This window comes from Arvicanthis niloticus, chromosome 2, assembly GCF_011762505.2.
Source record: "Arvicanthis niloticus isolate mArvNil1 chromosome 2, mArvNil1.pat.X, whole genome shotgun sequence".
NCBI lineage: Eukaryota > Metazoa > Chordata > Mammalia > Rodentia > Muridae > Arvicanthis > Arvicanthis niloticus.
The window spans coordinates 144,144,129-144,158,628 of NC_047659.1; the positions used below are offsets into that span (position 1 = coordinate 144,144,129).

Genomic DNA, 14,500 nt, shown 5'->3' on the forward strand with positions numbered 1-14,500 from the left:
ATATATGATCTCTTTCAGAATTAATAATTGAGTGGATGGTGTTTCTGCCTTGCTGCAGTCAATGTTGAATGTATGTGTTTGTTGATATATTTACATGGTTAGCTTTCTAAACCACTTATAACAGGCAATTTGTACTCTACATCACAACCTTACATGCATTGTGAAAGGTTGTACATGTGCTTACTGCAACTTCACAAATTTAGATGCGAGAAGAAAGCAACACAAATATTTTTGACTATCAAACAAATTCATCCACCTATATGATTTATTTTGAGGAAAAAAAGTTGATCATTGTGTCTGTATTAAGAATTGGTTGAAGTCAGGATGGCCGAGAGGTCTAAGGCGCTGCGTTCAGGTCGCAGTCTCCCCTGGAGGCGTGGGTTCGAATCCCACTTCTGACAAAACTACTTTCAGAACTAAATGTTTTAGTTAGAAGAGATGACAGAGGTGCTGGTAGGTCAACAAAAGGATGGACTGGGTATTAGGACTATCTTGTACCTCACTGGTACAAATTGGCATAATTATGCTCTAATTGTATTTTGAGAGAAAAGTTTCCTTTTAACAGGAAGGGTGATGTGTAGGAGGAGCTAAGGTGGGAGGAGTACTGAGAGGAAGAAAAGGAGTAAGAAGAGGAGAAGAAGAAGGAGAGGAGAAGCTAGGTGATGAAAGAGAGATAGAGGGGGGAGACAGGGAAGCAGATGTTCATGAATCTCCACCAGTCAAAGATAGTAGATATATCTAGGTTGGGTAGTGGGTTACACCTCTGATTGAACAATACCAAACTTATAAAGCCTATGATTAACATTTTTTAAAAAAATGTATAAATGCAAAAAGGAAAAGGGGGCATGGGATAGGGGTTTTCTAAGGGGGGGGAATGGGGAAAGGGGATGGCATCTGAAGTGTAAATGAAAGATCTAATAAAAAAATATATATATAAAAAGAAAAACATGCATTGTAAAACTTGATAAATGTAATATGAAAAATAACCACAAAAAAGAAATTATAATTTATTAAATGGTACAAAATTTACTTTGATTTCAAATTTAAAAAAAAAAAAAGAATTGGTTGGGGAGCTTCTTCTTCTTTGGGAAAACACCAAATGGTGAATGATAACAGTGCAGGAGAATTAGGCAGGGGTCTTAAGGGCCATGGTTGTGGTTGAGCTCATGAGGCTTGTGGAGGTAAAGCTGAAGACAAGGAATGGATACCTGTCACCAAGCTGGGCCACTTGGTTAAGGACATGAAATTCAAGTCTTTGGAGGATATCTACCTGTTCTCTCTGCCCAGTAAGGAGTCTGAGATCATTGAGGTTTTTCCTGGGTGCATTCCTAAAGGATGAGGTTCTGAAAATCAAGTCAGTTCTGAAGCAGATTCCGGCTGGCCAATGGGCCAGCTTTAAGGCTTTCAGTGCTACTGGGGACTACAATTGGTCCCCAACTGTAACATTGGTCTTGGTGTTAAGTGCTCCAAGGAGCGTGCCACTGCCTTCTGAGGGGCCGTCATCTTGGGCAAGCTCTCCATCATCTCTGTGAAGAGAGGTTACTGGGGGAACAAGATCAGCAAGCCCCAAACTGTTTCATGCACGGTGACAGGCCTCTGTGGCTCTGTGCTGGTGCATCTCCAACTCTATGCCATCTTTTTTCATCAGTGGTTTCTTCTTGAGGAAACCAAGGACATAACTCTTTTAATAAAACCAAAGATGAGAACAAATGCGGAATTTCCACATTTACTCCTCACTTTAAAGACGTTCTCATCTCTTCATGCTAACGTATTTCTTGCCCCATTTGTATTATTGTGACTTACCTGGTCTCAACAAGCAGGTTCCCACAATTACCTTTGTTTCCCTTTTGAATTTTCAGTCGTCCCTTCCAGTAATGACCCTCACTGGTTCTCTCTTTATCCCTGCTCCATGTTAGGTGCCAGGTGATCTGGGCCACAGGTCAGTCAACAGGGTCTGCAAGAGAGAGAGTGGGGATGAAGAGTCAAGAGACAGGAAGAATGAAGCCAAGACAAAGTTTTCTGATCAAGGCTCATTTATTGAAAGGGAATTGTGGGTATATGAGCACAAGCAGGGGAGTGCAGCTGGAGATAATTAACCACGGTTGCCTTGCAGAAGGGGGCACTAAATAGCAAGTCCAGGATATGTCTGAGAAAAACAAGATGTTTATCAGAGTGTGCTCAGCTGTTGTGGACTGCTTGTAAAACCATCATGCTAGAAAAGCAAGTATCTTGTTAGGATGGAAAAGTATCAACCTTCAAATATGTGTCCCAAAATGGCTGCAAAGATAATAGCCACTTTCTGCTAGGAGTTGCCTGCCAACATTGGGTTAGAAACTTTTCACATTTTGCATTTTTTGGCAGTTGTGTCAATGTTTTCTGTGGTATCTTCTGCACCTGAGATTCTTTTATCTCTTGTATTCTGTTTGGTGATACTTTCATCTATGACTCCTGATCTCTTTTCTAGGTTTTCTATCTCCAGGGTAGTCTCCCTTTGTGATTTCTTTATTGTTTCTACTTCCATTTTTAGATCCTGGATGGCTTTGTTCAATTCCTTCACCTGTTTGGTTGTGTTTTCCCATAATTCTTTAAGGGATTTTTGTGTTTCCTCTTTAAGGGCTTCAATCTGTTTACCTGTGTTCTCCTGTATTTCTTTTTTTAAAAAATATTTATTTATTTATTATATTCATATGAGTACACTGTTACTATTTTCAGACACACCAGAAGAGGGCATCAGATTCCATTACAGATGGTTATGAGCCACCATGTGGTTGCCGGGAATTGAACTCAGGACCTCTGGAAGAACAGTCAGTGCTCTTAACCGCTGAGCCATCTCTCCAGCCCCTCCTGTATTTCTTTAAAGGAGTTATGTATGTCCTTCTTTAAGTCTTCTCTCATCATCATGAGAAGTGATTTTAAATCTGAATATTGCCTTTCCAGTGTGATGGGGTATCCAAGACTTGCTATGGTGGGAGAATTGGGTTCTGATGATGTCAAGTAACCTGGTTTCTGTTGCTTACCTTTTTGTGTTTGCCTTTTCAATCTGGTTATCTCTAGTGCTACCTGCACTCACTGTCTCTGAATGGAGCCTGTTTCTCTTGTTATCTTAGTTGTGTCAGAGCTCCTCAGAGTCCAGCTGTCTCTGTAATCCAGTGACCCTGGGTGCCAGAGCTCCTGGGATTCAGGTTGTCCCTGGGATCCTGTAATTCCATGATCCTGGGCGTGTTAGAGCTCCTGGGAGTCCAGCTTCCTCTATGATCCTGGGTGTGTTAGAGCTCCTGGGAATCCAGCTTCCTCTGGGTATTGTGAGATTGGTTGCAGAGGTAGCACCCAAGGTGTATTCAATGCACCAGCTCAGAACAGAAGGAATCCGTGCTAATGGGTCAGGGTATGGTGTCTTCACAGGAGCAGACCAACTAGGAGTTAACTTCTCTGGGTACAGTGGATCCTCAACTGCTCTGAGTGAAGCAGATCTTCTGGGATGGGTCTGAATATGGTGTCTTCCTGGGAGATGACCAGCTATAAGCATGCCCTAGCAAGAAGGGCCAGGCAGAGGGGTGGAAGGCGAGTGGTATTCGGGAGGGCAGGGTTTTGGTGAGTGGTGGGCTCCTAGTGCATTGCTGGTCTCCCAGGTGTAACTCTGGGACCTTGGGTCATGGGGAAGGGTTCTTAACATCTGCTCTGAAGGCAGTAGATTCTCTGGGATGGGTCTGAATATGGAGTCTTCCTGTGCACTGCTAAGAGTAACAATATTAATTTCAAATTTTGTGTCAACATAAGAAATTGATACCAATGAAAAACTTAAATCTGCATCAATAAATAAATCCATTACCAATGTAAAGTTATAACATCAATTTGTATCAATTATAAAGATTTCTAACAATGTAAAATTGTAGTTATATAATGCTCTGAATAAGAATATATTTAGTAATCTGTCTAATCTACTTTTCCCTAGTTCAAAATTATGACCATTTCCAATTTGCCCTAAAACTGACAACCTATTTATAATTTATAAAATAACCATAACCTGATACCTAAACCCAAGGGATCAGGATGAAAATTCTCTACAAGCTCTTCCTGCATAATAGATGTAAAAAGAAATACTTTAAAGGGTTGGGGGAAGGCTAGGAAAAATGATAAAAATTGGTTAGTCTTAAAAACATAAGGTTGCTGGGCAGTGGTGGTGCACGCCTTTAATCCCAGCACTTGGGAGGCAGAGGTAGGTAGATTTCTGAGTTCGAGGCCAGCCTGGTCTACAGAGTGAGTTCCAGGACAGCCAGCGATACACAGAGAAACCCTGTCTTGAAAAATGAAAAACAAAAAAACCATAGGGTTAAGCATTTGTTATCCAGTCTTACTACATTCAGATGGCTCAGGATTTGACTGAAGTGCTGACTGGATCCATCTGGAAGGTTGAATGAAGTGAGGTCATATAAAATCACCAGCTATTCCTGAAGCTGTTTTGGAAGCAATTCTCTGGAAACAGCTTCAGGAGGCAGGGGTTCTGTTACAGTAGGTCATTTCAGGGTCCTGTTTTCTTTGACTTCAAATATTCTATTCTTTTCTGTAGCTAAGATCTTCAGGGAATCTTCCTTGAAAAGTCTGATTGATAATACCCTGGAAGAAGTTCAAAGCCTTTTCTCTTTCCTGTCAACCAAAATATAGAACCTCTCTCCCAATGTCCTTGGTTTAGTAACTGAAAATCATTGAAGGTGGAGATTTGATTAATTTAGTAGCTTGATCTCTCTCTCAGGGGAAATTTAATATAACTGTGAAACTCATAATTATATGCACTTTGATAATTAAAACAATTTAAAGTAATTAACACAATCTAAATAAATATTATTATCTGCCTAACTTATCCCCTGCTCTTTGACCTACATGATATCAAGGTCTATCTTTATTCATCTGTATATTTAACTTCAATTTGATTTCTTTCTACTTACTGTATGAGTCTATTTCCAGGTTCTAAATTTGTCATACCAGGCTGAAAAATCCCAGAAATACCAAGTAAACCATGTTCACAGATCCTAAATATTTGCTCTGGCAGGGACTTTTTGAATTTTCTTTAAAGCATTTTTCTCAATCAGTCACCTCCTGTGTGTCTCTGTTTTCTATATTTGAGAACAAACACCTGAATTTATTTATTCCAAGTATATTGACAAGTGTTTAGACAATTACCAGTATACTCTCCTCTAATCTTAAAAACAATTAAATCAAAATTAATCTATTCCTGTCCTTTGATTATCTGCTTGTTGGAGGCCAATAGCCTGTATTGTCTGCCTCTCTCTGCCATCCTCTGAGCAGCCTGTCTATTTGAACAGCAGTGACTCCCAGCACCTCTAAGCCTAAATTCTTTGTATAGTTCTTAAATGGTGGAAGAAATCACCACATGGCCTGGGCTAAATCTGTAGCTTGCTAAGAAGCCAATTCTCCCCTCCTTCTAATCTTATATCATAGTATATCTATTCCATCCCAGAATCTCTAAATAATTTTTAATATTGAGTACTTTCCCCATGTTGGGTGCCATCTGTAGAGGCGAACTGTTAATTCACTTGAGTTCCAGGAAGTTCCAGCATGCACTGCACCCATTCTCCCCTCCTTCTAATCTTATATCATAGTATATCTATTCCATCCCAGAATCTCTAAATAATTTTTAATATTGAGTACTTTCCCCATGTTGGGTGCCATCTGTAGAGGCGAACTGTTAATTCACTTGAGTTCCAGGAAGTTCCAGCATGCACTGCACCCATTCAAGAGTTCTGGATTCATGAATTAAAGGCACACACATGTAAGTTTAATCTTTAACATGCCTAAGTAGCTCACTGACTGTGCACTTCTAATCCTCCCAATTGCTGGCACATACTTTTCTCTGTATTTTTGAGTTAACATTTTCTAAATCTACTTATAGTCTTTTCTTTTCAAAACCCAAGTTGGGGAGTAGCCCCTGGGGCTACTTTCCTGGATGCTTATATGTTGGCCTGTCTTTACTTCTGATCTCTCTGCTTCCTTCATGGCAATTCTTTCTTTCCTCATCCTCATTACTTCCTTGTTTGTGCAGTCTAAAAGTCCTGCCTCTATTTCCCTGCTCAGTCACTGGCTGAACAGCAATCATTTATTACCAATCAAAGCCATCTGGAGGGCCACTTACCATCTATAAGCAAGCATTTTGGAAGGCAAATTAAAACACAGCATTATATTCAGTCTGCCAACCCATGCACATAAGTATGGTCTTTGAACTTCCAGATGGGTTTGCTTTGAAAGAGCACAGATGGTACCAGGTCAAGAATCTGCTATAGCAATGCCCACTCTTTCTGGATACCTTCTAATTAATGATGCTCTGTGCAAGCTTTGGATTTGTTTGTTTTCATACAAATTGATTGCTAAGGATAATTTGGGAAATCAAAAGGTAATTGTTAAGAAAAATTATTGATCAAACTTCACTGTTTTCTATATTTTTTCTTTTTATAATATATTTATTTTTATTTATATTCATGGGTGTTTTGCCTGCATGTGTTAATTCACTGGAACAGTAGTTACAGACAGTTTTGATCTGCCATGTAGGTGGTGGGATTTGAACCTGAGACTTCTGGAAGAGTCACCAGTACTCTTAACCATTGAGTCATTTCTTCAGTCCCTAGATTTTTGTTTTATTCTCAGAATTCTAAATGTATATATAATTTATTATTATTATATAAGCCCTTCTTTTTCCCAATACGGTCGCCAGATCTATCCAAAACAACCATCTGCTAACTATGTAATCTCCAACTCTTCCTGCTCTTCCTTCTCATCTTCCCTACTAAGTCCATTTAGCAATGCTTGCATGTGCCTGGCTGTGGTGCCCTTTACTGGAGATTAGGCAATCTTCCAGTCACCTCATCCACACAACAGAATGACCACCATTGCTCAGCTGCCAATAGCTCCTCAGTTGAGAGTAAGACTATGAGATAGTAGGGTTTTGCCTGGCTTTTCTACACAACCATTTTTTACTTAATCCTCTCACAGACCCAATTTACCCCATTGTATCCTGCCTGCCTTTGACTAAATGTTTCTTTTTCTAATCAAAAAATATTTATTTTATTATTCTATGTGTATGGATGATTTGTTTGTTTGTATGTGCACTGCATGCGTGCCCAGTTTCCTCATAGATCAGAAGTGGGCAGTGGATTCTTTGTACTGGAGTTTCAGACAGTTCTGAGCCACTGTGTAGGCACTGAGAATTGAAACCAGAGCCTCTGCAAAAGTAATTGTTGAGTCACCTCTTTCGCCCCACAATGCCCATTTTATCACTCTTTTTTCAATTTTCTCAATGGTTAGACATCTTTTTCATTCTTTGTATATTCTATCCACTGATCCTTTTTCAGATGAGTATCTGCCAGAGATGCCTCTCCTCTTTTGTGGGCCTCTCCTCTTCACTGTCTCCTGACAGTTCACTCTACAGAAGTTTTAGCTCCATGGGATCCCCTTTGTCAATAATTACTCTCATTCTCTGCACTTCCAGGGTTCTTTTAGAAATCCCTCTTCTGTACTTCTATATTGATGAAGCTTCTTTGCTGTTTCTGGTGTAGTCTCAGAGTGTGAGGTCATGTGTTGATGTCCTTATCTGATTGGAATTAAGTTCTGTGCAGGATGAGAAGTAAAGATGTGGCTTCATTTTCCTGATCATTGACTTTCAGGGTTAGGTGTTCCAGCCCAAGCTGCCCCATGCCTGGGGGCCAAAATGTCCCAGACTGCGCTGCTCCAGTCCACGGGTCAGGGTCTAGCAAGAGAGAGAGTGGGGGGAAGAAGGGGAAGAGACACAAAGAATGGAGACAACACAGGGTATGTAGTCAAGTCTCATTTATTGTCTCCCATTTGCTCCCTCTTATTGTCTCCTTTATTGCCTCCTATTGACACTATTACAAGGAAATCCTGGGCATTTATAAGCACAAGCAGGAGAACACAGCTGAAGTCATTTTACCACGTGCACCATGCAGCTGGGGTCACTAAACAGCAAAACAAGCTATGTGGGATAAACAAGATGTTTGTCAGAGTGTGTTCAGCTGTTGTAGGCTGCTGAAAAACAAGACTCTTATCAGGGTATATGGCTCGAGATGGCTGCCAAGTTGATAGCTGCTTTCTGCTAAAAATTGGCTCCCAACAGTTCCCCCTTTTAAAATTTTTTTCAAAAGGGAAGGCTGAGAAAACTTACAAAAACCGTGCCTGCCTTAGGTCAGAACAAATGACCCCAGCCTCCCTTTCCCGTCCTTGGATACTCAACATCCATTGGTTGAGCTTCTGTCTTAGGATGATGAGGCCTTCCTTTTTAGGAGCAAGGGTCTTGAAGTGTTCTCTTACTCATCATTGACTATCCAGCTTAGCGCATATGTTAGGGGTTAATCCTCATCAGTCTTGATGACAGAGGTTTCAGAGTCCCCTACTTCCAGCCTGTAATAATGGACCTGTCTGGATTTCATTTGAATAGTGTCTATCTGTTGTACAAAAGCCATCAGTTTGTTGAATAGCATCAACCTGACAGACAAGAGACTTAATGCCTAAATAGTCAGTATAAAAGCAACACTCTTTTCTAAGGGCAACACACAACTCCCCTGTTGGAGAAGTAAAAGGTCTAAGCCTTGTACCCGCAAATTTTGAATAGAAGAAATTATACCAATGAAATCCTTGAATTTGCATCAGCTTAGTAACAATTATACAGATTTCTAACAATAGATTATGGCTGTGTAATCAATTTTAGGTCTTCCACTCTGTTCCAATAAAACACAAGTGCATACATATGTGAGTTTATGTGTATGTGTGTAAGCATTTGTGAGGGGATGCATGTCTGAATGTGTGGATGTGTGTATTTGTTAGAATGAGTTTGGTGGTGCATGTGTGTGGTTAGCACGTGTGTGTAGGTACGTGTATATATTGTGCATGTGTGTATGTGTGCATGTGTGGGTGTCAGCATTTGATACGGATAGAGGCAAGTGTGTGTGGGTACATGTGTATGTGTGTGAGCATGTGTGTGAGGGGTGCAGGAGTGGATGTGTGGATTTGTGTGAGTGTGTGTGAGAGAGAGAATGAGTATGGTGATGCATGGATGTGGTTATCACCTGTGTGTAAGTGTATGTATACATTGTGCATGTGTATGTGCATGTGTGCATGTATTTGTGTCATGACATGTAGGGGTATGTATGTGCATATGTGTGTTTGAACATGTTAAAGGTGCATGTGTGCATGTATGAGCATATGGGGTAATGCATGCGTGCATGTCTGTGTGTGAGGGTGTTTGGGGGTGCATGTGAGTGTGTGAGCATATTGGGAGTGGGGTCCAAGTGTGCATGTGTATATGTGTGGTAGGTTGCCTGTGTACATGTGGGGGTATGTATGTGATATGCATTTGTGTGAGCATGTGTATGTGGGTATATGTGTGCATGTGTGGGTGTGAACATTTGTTAGGGGTAAAGGCGTGTGTGTGTTGCAGCATGTGGCAGGTACATGTGTATGTGTGTGTTTGTGTGTGTATGCCTTTGTGTGTGAACATGTGAGTGGGTGTTCATTGTAGATGTTTATGTCTTTGTCAGAGATCATGTGACTTAGTGTCATTACATCTGGATCTTCTATGGCAGTGCATCAATCTGTGCCTGGCTATGTGTCAGTACCATGCTGATGTCTATGACCACAGCTCTGTAGTATCATCTGAAATCAGGTAATGTGATGACCCTGTAATAACACAGAACATAGTAGTATTTTATAAAAATTCAATCATGGGTAGATCTTTTATTAATAAGTTATACTGAAATTAGCTTTATAGAAACAAAGAAACCTTTAAAACAGTTTTATTTCACTCTTTCATTCTATCTGGGCACACCACCTGCTCATCAAACCAAAAAACATTGAGCAATAATGGAGGCCACCACAACAGAGCGACCAGCACCTTCATGACCTAGAGATTCCCTGAGAAATGGCAAGTGAGCTTCTTCTGGAAAAGCCTGTGCCTTGTATTTTCTTTCTCTTTTATTGGATATTTTCTTTATTTACATTTCAATTGTTATCTCTTTTCCCAGTTTCCCCTTTAGAAACACTTTATACCATCCCCACTCCTCCCCTTTGCCTCTATTATGGTGCTCCCCCACCCACCCACCCACTCCTGCCTCCCCACCCTGGCATTACCCTACACTCTGGCATTGAGCTTTTACAGGACCCAGGGCCTCTCCTTCCATTGATGCCTGACAAGGCTATTTTCTGCTTCATATTTTGCTGGAGCCATGGGTTGCTCTTTGGTGGTTTAATCACTGGGTTCTCTGGTTGGTTGACTGTTGTTCTTCATATGGGGTTGCAAACCCCTTAGGCTCCTTCAGTTCTTTCCCTGACTCCTCCATTGTACAACCTGTGCTCACTCCAATGTTTGGCTGTGAGTATCCACCTCTGTATTCATCAGGCTGTGGCAGAGACTCTCAGGAGACAGCTATATCAGTCTCCTGTCAGCAAGCACTTCTTGGCATCTGCATTAGTGTCTGGGATATGTGACTCTATATGGGATGGATTCCCAGGTGGGGCGGTCTCTGGATTGCCTTTCCTTTAGACTCTGCTCCACCATTTGTCTCTGTATTTTCTTCCATGAGTATTTTGTTCCCCATTCTAAGGTCTGAAGCATCCACACTTTGGTCTTCCTTCTTCTTGAGTTTCATGTGGCCTGTGAATTGTATATTAAGCATTCTGAGTTTTGGGCTAATATCCACTTATCAGTGAGGGTACACAACATGTGTTCTTTTGTGATTGGGTTACCTCACTCAGAATGATATCTTCTAGTTCCATTCATTTACCCAAGAATTTCATGAAGTCATTAATAGCTGAATAGTACTTCATTGTGTAATTGTACCAAATTTTGTGTATCCATTCCCCTGTTGAAGGACAAATGGGTTCTTTCCAGCTTCTGGCTATTATTAATAAGGCTGCTATGAACATAGTGGAGCATGTCTCTTTGTTATATGTTGGAGCATCTTTTGGGTATATGCCCAGGACTGGTATAGCTGGGTCCTCAGGTAGTACTATGTTCAATTTTCTTAGAAACTGCCAGACAGACAGATTTCCAGAGTAGTTGTAGCCACTTGCAATGCCACTCAGAATGGTAGAGTGTTTATTAATTTCCACATCCTTGCCAGCATCTTCTGTCACCTGAGTTCTTGATCTTATCCATTTTGAATGTTATGAGGTGGAATCTCAGGGTCATTTCGATTTGCATTTCCCTGATTACTAAGGATGTTGACCATTTCATTAGGTGCTTCTCAGCTACTTGATATTCTTCAGTTCAGAATTCTTCATTTAGATCTTTCCTCCATTTTAATAGGGTTATTTGACTCTATGGAGTCTCACATCTTGAGTTCTTTGTATATATTGGATATTAGCCTTCTACCAGATGTAGGATTGGGAGATATCTTTTCCTAATCTGTTGATTGCCATTTTATCCTATTTACAGTGTCCCTTGACTTACAGATGTTTTACAATTTCATGAGGTCTCTTTTGTTTATTGTTGATCTTAGAACATATTTCATTGGTGTTCTCTTCAGGATATTTTCCCCTGTGCCCATGTGTTTAAGGCTCTTTACCATTGTCACATTTGCTGTTGTCCTTTTTGCAGCCACTTTTCAACTTGGACAGCCATATCCAAGGGTCTGCACCTAGATGGGATCTTGGCTTCATTGTAGTGATAGTTCACAAGATGTTCTGGGAGCTTCTCATGTTTCAGCTATTGAAGAGTTTTTCTTTAGGTTAGGAACTCACCCTGAATTATGATTACAGCAAGTGATTTGTGCAGCATTTGTTGTTCTATGTTTTCTGGGGAGATGTGAAGAAACTTCTGTTCCACCCAGAAAGAGCATGTTGAGAGAGAGGAGATGGCTTCACCCAAGTATTGCTTGGTGCATCAGTGACTTTTCTTGTTGCTGATTAAATACCTAATAAAAATATTTTAGAAGTATGGAAAGGAAAGGTTTATCTTGTATCATGGTTTGTTGGAAGTCCATGGTGAGAAAGGCAGAGTGGGAGTTGGGAGACAGAAATGGGAGGCAGGTGGGGGGAGTGGGAGGCAGGTGGGGAAGGCTAGTTAGTGGGAAGAGGGAGGTAGTTGGGAAGAGGAGGACAGTTGGGGATGAGTGGGAGGCAGGTGAGAGTAGGATGCAGGTGGGGAGAGGTAGGCAGGGGTGGGAATAGAAAGTAGCCTATCAAATTGCATCTGTGATACAAAGAAAGACAAAAGGTGTTCAATTCATTTTCTGCCTAAGCTGGGCCACCAGTTGGAGTTTTCCCATTCAGAATGGCTCTTTAAAATTTTCTTAATCTTCTCTCAAAAACTCCCAAACACATCCAGAACTGTGTCTCCTAAGTCATTTTGATCCCATGAAGGGGAGAGAAATTTTTATCGGTCTGGCAGCCATTTTATTTTTGTGTGCTGTCTTCAGGGGGAATTCCTGGCTAAGAGAGGACTAACCCTTAGAGGCATGGCCAAAATTTGAACTTAGTGCCTGTAAAACACTACTTATTAAATTTATCCCTAACTTTAAAGAATGGGATTTAAACTATATTTGTTTATTAGGCTCTGTACAATGGCTGGGGGATTACATCTAATCAAAATCTCTAAATGTTCCACTGGCTAATGGCTGAACTGTGCTCCACAAATAATCCCTGTTTGAAATCCCCTGGGCTATTTATGCTCCAACAGTCTATCACTCTGGGAGATATATTACTCTGGCATGTGCTATTGGCCCCTCACGAGTCAGGGAGGCCTCCTCTTCTCTCCTCCTCCTCCTCCTCCTCCTCCTCCTCCTCCTCCTCCTCCTCCTCCTCCTCCTCCTCTTCCTCCTCCTCCTCCTCATCCTCCTCCTTCTCATGCCCCATCTCCTCTCCTTCTGCTTGTGGAACCTACCTATTAAGCCAGTTCTCTTTATCCCATGCCCTAAAATTTGGTTGTTGCAAGTTTTATTTAACCAATAATTAAAAATAGTGGAAAGGAAGTTTACATAGCATCACTTGGTGTGCATTAGGATTTGCTATTGTCGCATCAAGATCCTGAGAGCAGTAAATAGCATTTCAACACAAGTATCACAAAAAGAACCCCTACAAGATTCTACTTAAGGCCTCCAGTGCTGTGGAGGAGGTAGCTCTTATATAAACCAGGCTCACCTGAGCCTTCAACCTTTGCAGAGATCCACACTAGTCATCAACAGCCTGGGCTTTAATGAGAAATGGCCCACCTGTATCATCACACATGACCTCCATGGTCCAGGAAAGAGTGCATTGTGGGAAGCATGGCAAAACACAGTTGCACACAGGTAGCAATCTGAGAGGGAAAGAGATGGGTCTCTGGACAAGGCTTCCAGAAACACTCAAGCATGACATCTGGGGACACTGACCCCTCTGCCTCAAGCATCAGATGCACATGCAGGTACATCACCACTGTTCTGCAGATACTAGGGACATCACCCACTTCAGGAATACATGCTGGGTCCAGGCAGGTCAAGACTGTGATCTAGTAATCCTCTGTTCTTGTCATTTGTGAAACAGCAACCATGAGACACTCTGTGGACAATGGTATCACTATCAGCAGCTCCAGGTATCAGGGTGTGTTTCTACTTGCAGTGAGGGACAAGCATAGGCTTGGCAGGATGGTGTCCAGCATGGTGAACAGAATGGGCCACCCCTACATGTTCACTTGGAATTCTGTGGACAACAACTTACATGCAACATATACTTTACGTTTCATTTTAAAATGTCCTCCAATACAAACAAAATGTTAAAATTTATGCTAAACATCATGGCTATTGTTACAATAAAATACCCTAACAAAAGCAATTTGGGAAAGAAAGGGTGGCTTTACCTCACAGTTCCTGTCTATGCTTTATTATTGGATGATGTCATAAAGTCAAGGGCCTGAGACAAGAGTTAACCCCTATCCAGAGTCAAGAGCAAAAAGTGTTCAGAGTATGTGGGCTAGTGCATACCTCACTTCTCCATTGTTACACAACCAGGGTCCTTGCCTAGGGAATGGAGCTATGCACTATGGTGACTCTTTTCACCTTAATTAACACAATTACGACAGCATTCCACAGATATATTCATAGGCTAACCTCATTCAGATGATGACTCTGTGAGACTTTCCTCACAGGTGGTTTTAGATTTTGCCAAGTTGACAATGAAAAGGATCCACCACTGCCTCTTGTTTTTTTATGGTCGCTGAGACAGACACAGGAAAACAAGTGTTCTGGGATGTGTGTGGACAACTTGGACTTCTTGTGTGTGAGGGAGGATCGTGAGAGGCTGTGAGAGGATCCCATATCTATAGAAAATGGTATGGTGACTCCCAAAGGACAACTAACAACAGAATTAGCATGGAAGCCCACAGTTCTCCTTACAGAAGAACTGAAAACCAAGTGTCATATAGGTTTCCCCACCCAGGCTTATCACAGCCCTATTCTCCAGAGCTGGAATTATAAGCAGTCAGAGTTCTTTTAGAGGATTAAGAACT

General features: G+C 41.3%; 1 non-coding gene across 1 annotated transcript; it reads left to right on the forward strand.

Annotated features, from left to right (window-relative positions):
* The first annotated feature begins 318 nt into the window (after positions 1-318).
* Positions 319-401, forward strand: Trnal-cag (transfer RNA leucine (anticodon CAG)). The gene has a single exon. It is a non-coding gene; the product is annotated as a tRNA-Leu (tRNA).
* The last annotated feature ends 14,099 nt before the right edge of the window (positions 402-14,500 follow it).